Source organism: Centruroides sculpturatus, unplaced genomic scaffold (genome assembly GCF_000671375.1).
Source record: "Centruroides sculpturatus isolate CEXI.00-Female unplaced genomic scaffold, Cexi_2.0 scaffold1097, whole genome shotgun sequence".
NCBI classification, from domain to species: Eukaryota; Metazoa; Arthropoda; class Arachnida; order Scorpiones; family Buthidae; genus Centruroides; species Centruroides sculpturatus.
This window is the reverse complement of record NW_019385328.1, coordinates 236,646-244,820: the sequence shown is the minus strand read 5'-3', so window position 1 is coordinate 244,820 and position 8,175 is coordinate 236,646. Positions and strand designations below refer to the sequence as shown.

Sequence of the window (8,175 nt, the reverse complement as noted above, 5' to 3'; positions counted from 1 at the left end):
ACTGCAATCCATTGAGTTTTCCTACAGATAAAATCCTTCTTTTTCACTGATGTATTTCTGGTGGAATGTTGTTTCATACATCATCACCTCTACTTGTTGATGTCACGTTTTGACCTCCAGTTTCGTGTGCAGCTTTGCAATTTTTGGTTTCACTTTCTTTTATGTCAAATCATTCAAGGTCTTCTATGGTGCTGAAGGACATCAAATGGACCTTTGAGTGGTAAAACTCACTTATGCTCTTTTGTGGTGTTTAAGGACACCCTCAGACTTTTGCAGCTATTCTCACCTACAAACTTTTGTGATGTTGAGGATACCCATAGACTTTAGAGTGGTACAACTCACTTATTTTGTGGTGTTTTGAGACACCCTCAAACTTTTGCGACGCTTTACTCACTCACGGACTTTAATGGTGCTGAAGATATTCATGGACTTGTTAAAAGTTCACAGTGACTGTCTCATATGTGTTTCTCTGCTTTCTTACGTATCAATCTTATACAGGATTCTTCAAAGACTTTGATTGAAAATCTTCTGTCAACTGGAACATCGCTGTTCTAGACACTTTCATTGTCACGGGTTTGCTTTTATATTTAAGTTTTAATTGTTAATATAATATTACATAATAAATATTAAGTTTTAATTGTTAATATAATATTACATAAGCTGTTGTAACATTATTGTTATACTTTGTAACGGTGTGTTCTAATTATACTTTGTATATATACTCGACATGTAAAAACCATTGCTGTTAGTACATAGTACGTCCATGTTATTTCTATCTATGTTTGTAAATCAATAAGTGTACTTAGTTATAAAGAATTGTCCTGTAAAATCAAAACATATAACTGCAATTTTACAATGATAATGTACTGTTTTTTATGTCTGTAAAACCAACTGACAAATATATTGTATTATAATACCTGATTATGCATTTGCGACATCAGGTCATGTAACCTTGTTACATTAATAAATTTAAATGAATGAATGAATGAATGAGACATTTTCTATATTAATAAGTGGAATTCATGAAAGCAATCTGATAGCTGTATTTAGGACAATATACTACAGCCACAGTGGCCAAGCTGCAGCTCACAAACTTCATGTGGTTTTTCTAGAACCTTATTGATGCTCCCATATATTGGACTTCTATCCCTAATATATGTATGTACAGAATAAAGATTATGTACTGTATAATGTTAGTAATGAAGAAAAATACAAATGTGAGGGCCAGAATTTAAAAAGGCTGAGAATCGAATAATTTCTATTCATTTCAAACCAAAACGATTTTTTTTAAAGTTAGGGTTAACTCAAAAAGGAAAAAACAACCGACAAATTTTCTCATAAAAATCGCTCATAAAAACTCCGTTCCCACCACAATACTTCCCTGTAGAAGATGAGTTAACTGTTGTGTCATAAGTTTAGTCACTTCACCCATCATTGGTCAAAGAAGATCATCACCTGTGACGTACATGGGGAAATCTCGAAAATAGAGCCCCCATATAAAAGGCAAGTGCGATGACGACACAAGAGGGGGAAAAAGTTATTTTCTATACTGTGTGTGTGTGTGGATTACCTGCATTTCGTCTCCACCGTCTTTAATAGACTTTGAACTTCGACTTCGAACTTTGGACTGATTTGAACTTTGAACTTGGAAGGACGAACCTCGGATCAACGTTATAACAACCTAATCAGAGGTATTTATCCTACACGCGATGATGTGTAAGCTCTCTCTCGCTATTCGAATATTTGAACCTCGCGGGTAGGGTCGCGACTATTTTATACTTTGCCGTTACTTTATGAACTATACGGATTGAACCCCGAGAGGGATTTGTATTCAAATTATTAACTATGTATAAATGTACGGAATAAACGGGTATTTTGTTAACGAACTTGGATTGGTGTGCGTTTCTTCCGACATTTTCCACTCCATACTGAACCCGAAGTCCTCGACGAGATCGCTTGGGATAATTCTCCATCTAATTAACCGCGTATCTATCCGCAATAAATTGATAGATTGGTGTCAGAGCCTGACAGGTGAAAGAATCTAACGATCCTTTCTCCTAACCCGTTTTTCCCATCCTTTAGACAAGCGAGACCGGACCTCAAGGTCTTGAGTCGAGTAAGTGGTAGGAGAGGGACATCCTCGTAAACATCCTACTCCCGATTAGTCTCACACAAATAATGAAATAATTCTCTGCATATTTACATTGTATTTAAAGATGATTGCTTTTCATTTGTGCATTTTTCTTATCAAAATAACTTGTAAGGCAGAAGAGCACTTGACAATTTGTATTTCTTTGCATTTCAGCTCCAATAATGCAATTTAATTATTCATGGAAGTTTGTATATTAGAGTTTAATAGTTGGATCCATTTTATCTATTTCAGAAAATATTTTTTAAAATGTTACTAATTACTATTTGTTAATTTCTTTCAGAGAAAAAATTAAAAGATTTATTAAAAAGATCAAATTATTTATTGAGGAAGCAGCATCAAATTCAAAAATTAGAGAGGCATTCACAGCTGGATAATGCTGACAATTTCTTTATGGATTGTTAATATCAGTGCACTGTTTGAATTAAGGTATGTAAAGAAAAAATTAAACTAAATTATACGATATTTTAAATTTAAATTTTCCATTCTTTGCTCTCAGAAATTTAGTTATATGTAGTAGAATCCAAATGTTTGGGAACTCGGTGAGTAGTTCCTTGCTTTGAATAGTTTAAAACACCGATACACAACCACCTTCAAAACAGTCTCCTTGTATGACAATACACTTTCTCCAGCTTTTGTAAAACTTCTGAAAGCATTGCTCCAAGCCATCTTCTGCAACCACCCATAATGATTTCTATGATGCTGCTCTTACCTCCTTTGCTTACTCAAAATGAAGTCAAAACAATCTCAGACCATTTATGATGAATGGATCCACCAAAATGCCACATTTTACATCCAAACATGCAACGTTTGATTGCATCCATCTGTCATAAAATGGCCTGAGATTGTTTTGATATCATTTTGAATCACAAATGAGATAAAAGCAGCAATAAACCCATAATTTGTTTATTGGTTGCAAAAGGACTTACAGTATACTTCCAGAAGCTATATGAAAAAAGTGTATTGTCACGCAAGAAAATTAGTTTGTAGGTGGCTGTGCATTGGTATTTTAAACTATTCAAGGTAAGGAACTATAGGCCAAGTCCCCAAAATTTTGGATCCTACTGTGAATATTTAAAAAATGCATTGTGACATCTAATAGGTAACATGTTGATGGCATATCTGAAGAATTGTAATATCTTAACACCAATTGTTTGCATTAAAGGATAAGAAAATAAAATATAAATTTATATTTAAATTTCTAAAAATAAGAAAAAATATATATAGAGAGATATTTTTCTATATATTCTTTTCTGTTATATAAATGAGAAATTAATATGTACAAAAAAATTTCATAAGTTATTCTTGGATGCAAAGGAAATCACGATGATTTAGTTCATGAAAGTACAGATATACATTCTTAATAAAATAATCTGTTTTTAAATAATAATATTTGTTTATCATTTAAAAACAATATTCTGTTATCAAAATAAATCTTGACATTTATTTATTCTAAAACATTAATTTATTTTAATAAATTTTAGTGTATAAAGTTATGAATATACTTTTAAGTTGAAAACTAGTTACAATGGTTTCTAAAGTGGGAGGCACATCTCCCTGGGTTGTAGTGGGATTACTTGAATGGACATTAAAAGGCAAATGAGCATCAGTGATAATGGCATTAGGATCTTCCTTGTTTTTTACTTACTTATGATTGCTATGATTACTTACTCTGTGTGAGCCACCGGGGAGGGAAGAAGTTCCTCTCCTTGCCTCCCACAGGTCAGTGCCCTACTTTCTTGTCAAGGATGGCGTTACATTCAGTTATGCGTTACACGAGTGGCAGATAGTTGGAGGGGTCGACGATAAGACATTGGCTAAGTCGAGTAATGACACCATTTAAAACAAAACAACAGTTTATTAAACTAACTAACTAAAGCAAATTTACACAAAACTCCTTCAACCTCGCGGATGAGAGAGGGAGTTTACAATAAGATTTCATACCTCTGTGATAATATCGGACGGCTCCTTCTGCCTTAATGGGTCCGAAAAGCGGTGCAAGGTCTTCCAATTAAGGTCATACAGTAGACAAAGCGGAAGATATGGTTTGTCTTCGTCGTAGTTCGTTTGATTAGCGACTTCCCTGATTGAAGAAGGAGGAGGGCTTTTATACATTTTGTGGTGGGAAAATTCATCAGGTGACCATTTGTTTTAGTGGGTGTGAGGTTAAAGGTGGCGATAGAATGACAACAATATGACGAATTTCACCTGTAATTGTAAACAATTCACGGATTGATTGTGAGAATGTTTATAGTTAAATATAAAGATTTATACTTTTCTCATGCACCTCAAATTTCGTTTTTGCAGGTGCAACTTTTTCTAGTTAAAGGAATTTATCAAAAATTTAAAGGATTAATTTTTTTTATGAAATTATATGAACTATGAATTTCACACTCTGGAATATAATGTCATTAGTGCATAAACGTTGAATAATTGTAATGACAGATGTTTATACTAATTTAGATGCTAAGCTCCTTCTTGACTTCCTGATATCACACAGGTAGTTTTTGATTAGTGTGTAATGTTTCTTGAAAATAGAGAAAGATGTTACGAGAACTTGCCTTATCTTCTCTGGAACTACATTATACTTAATTGAAGTGAGTTGTAATATAAAATATTTCATAATTAATAAACATGATCTAATAGCAAGGACAATATAGGTTAACATGATCTAAAGTACATTAATCAAGAACTATCTGGTTTTGATAGAACATATTTTTTAATTTACATAATTTAACTTCTCTTCACAAAAAGAAATTAATTCCAAATTATTTATTTAACAAGCATAGTGATTAAAAAATTTCTAAATGACTTTATACCAGACATTGAGAGATGTTTATTGAGTTCATTCCTCACATTAATAAATAATTTACTAAAAATGGCATAATATTATATTAAATTTGTTGTTCTAGATTCTTGCTAAATGAGCTTTTTTTTAAGTTCAAAACACTGATTTATGTTTTATTGAATAAATATCTTATAAAAGTTTTAATTAGTTATTGAAATACAGTTAATTATTAATTACATATTTGTTTCATAATTATATGCAATATTTGTAATCCATAATATTTAGTATGGGAAAAGTCACTCAGCATTAAGGTATAAAAGCACTAAGGTATATTCATTTGTGCTGGGTTTCATCAGATCATTATGAGACAGCTTTTAATGTTTTTTCTTTTAACTGTTACTTGGTAATTCCTCATAGAGGACAAAGTTATTCAGTTTTGTTATACATTAAACTTTAAAAAAATTTTCTGACCCTAATTTCTTATAGAAACATCACCAAACAATCACCTAAATAATTGGGCTATAACTCCACTAATTATTTGGTGAGGTTTCTATATACATATTGGGCTCTGCAATATTCGTTATACCTAATTTCATGTATTGACACATTTGCTAATTTGTTGTAGAGAAATACCAAAACTAGAATTCATAAATTAAGTAATACCTAAAACTTCCAGATTAATTTTATGTTGATAAATTAAAGTCGTGAAAAGAAATTGGTCCAGAACAGGACTTGAACCCACAACTCCTGCATACTATGCAGATGCAGATGCCAGTTATGTTCCTATACCACCATTCAAACTTTTTGTCCAGAACTATTAATAATTAAGATATAATACATAGTGATCACATAAATTACTTTATAATTAATTATTCAAAATTAGCCTTTCTTAAACCTGACATCTGGTAGTTTGACTGGCTTTAGTGTGATAAATGTTAATTTAAAACATTTTTCATTTCTTTAAATCTATGTTGTTTTTTGTTTTTGGCTGGAGTAATTAATAATTTATTTTTTTTATTTTGATCTGGAGCATTGAAACTTTCATTCATTTTCCTCCTTAGTCTTGAGGAACAGTGATTATCATCTGGTAAGACATAAGGATCTAGAGACAGTAATGCCTACAGTAACTAGAGACAATAACAGCAGATATAGAAGTGGAGTGATTAATATTCTAAGAATTAGAAATGAAGAGGATAAGAGAAAGAAAATTCACAAGTAATTCATTTGTGAAAGAAAATTCACAAATTCATTTGTACAAACTGCAAGCATTTTAACATCAAATCCTTTTTGGTAAGTCTTTATTTTTTCTGGCCAACTAGCACATTCTTAGGTTAACCTTTCACCTCTGTGTAGGATGAACAGCTAGTACTTCCTACATAGGGTTCCAACTGGCAATTGGGCCTCTTTACAATTCTTACACAAAACACTTCATTCCTTTTATTACTGATTGGCTATATATATATGCTATCCTATGCTATATATGTATATGTAATGTGTGTATGTCTCTGCAGATTTAACTGTTTGTATGAATATAAAAAAATACATTTAATTTTTATCTTTGAGATGATTTAACATGTAATAAATTCTATAGACTTTGATGTACTCAGTGACAAATTTACTCAAATAGAGAAAAACATCTTACATAATATTCAAGAAAATCAAGATTTAATCCGAAATACATGAAAAATGGTTAAATCTGAGTTAGTAAAGAATGAGCTGCTTCATCCTAGGATATATCTCTGGCCATTAAATAGCCAGAAGAATATCGTAGGATGGAGAAGCACATGATATTCATATCCTACAAGATATTGAAAGCATTTGTTTAATGAATCTTTGTGTATTCTTCTCTGTTAGCAGATAGAAATATTGAACTACCCAGAATAGAAAACAATAGAAATTAAGTTATAACACAGTTTTTTCAATAAAGTCACCATTAATTTAATTAACTTGTATACTAAAGCTTTTTTTATTTCCAAGCGAACCTCTTCAATTGTGTTACCATACATACATTACATTATCATTGGAAAACTCTTAGACATCATCATAAGATTTTTTTTAAATATGTGTTTTGAGAGATATTTTGTGGTTATGCAAATATTAAAATTAGACAAGGATAAGATCAAAAACAGTAACAATGCACTTTATTTTATCAAGTCTATCAAAGACAGTTTCAGCTTTTATTACACTGTTTCTGCTTATAGGAGAATATCTAAAAGAATCTCTAAACATTACTAGTTATCCAGTCATAGAAAGACAGATATTTCAATTATCCAAAAAAAAGCTTTATGTGATATCATAATTATCTTGTACATTTATCTATTTAACAATTATTTTTAATTAATAAATGCACAGGACACTTATGACATCACATAAAGCTTTTTTCGGATCATTGGAATATCTGTCTTTCTATGACCAGGTAACTACTGAACTCTCACTGTGCTGCAGTTATTTCATTAACAAGGTTTCTGTTCCATTATTTTAACATCCTGAAAGGTTTATTGTTGGTATTAGCCATATATTTATTTTATTTAAATCAGTAAAAAGTTAACTGGATTGTTTTGTAACACTTAACACATCATCTAACAAGTTCTATCTAGTAATATGAAATTAAAAGAATGGCAAATGTTTTTGATTTCCTCTTAAGATCTACTTCAGATTTAAAGCTAATCATTCTATAATGGAATATTCTATTAGAACTTATTGTTATAAATTCAAATTCTGCAGACGTTTCTTATGTATTGTTCAATTATAGAATGATTAACTTTAAATCTGATGCTGATCTCAGGAGGAGGTCAATAACATTTGTGATTGTTTTAATGGACAGAATCTAGTTTCTTTTTGTGCTTCAGAATACAAAGTTTTCCACATTTTCTTTGAGGGAACAAAATAATGGAAAAGAAATACATCAAAATAAAATTACATATAAAATTCAAATAATAGATTTACAATATATAATATACAATGATTAAATAAACAAAAATTAGTGACCAAACTATGATGACCTGGTGCCTCAATAGTAAAGATAAGTGTTTTTTTTTAAGTGCAGTTTTTACACAAACTGAAAAAAAATATATAATAATAATAATATTTCCTAGTTAAAATACAAAAATTAATTATTATGCAAAAAAGATAAGCAATGGTTCACAGCTAGTCAACCCCAGATTAAATCCCAGAGAGAAAGGAATTCAGAATACTCTTACAACACAGAATGATAATAGCACTCTCTGAAATAAAATTG

General features: G+C 30.8%; 1 long non-coding RNA gene across 1 annotated transcript in view; it reads left to right on the top strand.

Annotated features, from left to right (window-relative positions):
- LOC111637715 overlaps window positions 1–6,396 on the top strand; it is an 11,301-nt gene extending 4,905 nt beyond the window's left edge. The window contains exons 2-3 of the long non-coding RNA XR_002758736.1: window positions 2,433–2,578; window positions 5,999–6,396. This is a non-coding gene — a long non-coding RNA (uncharacterized LOC111637715). The remainder of the gene's footprint in view (window positions 1–2,432; window positions 2,579–5,998) is intronic.
- Window positions 6,397–8,175: the final 1,779 nt, after the last annotated feature.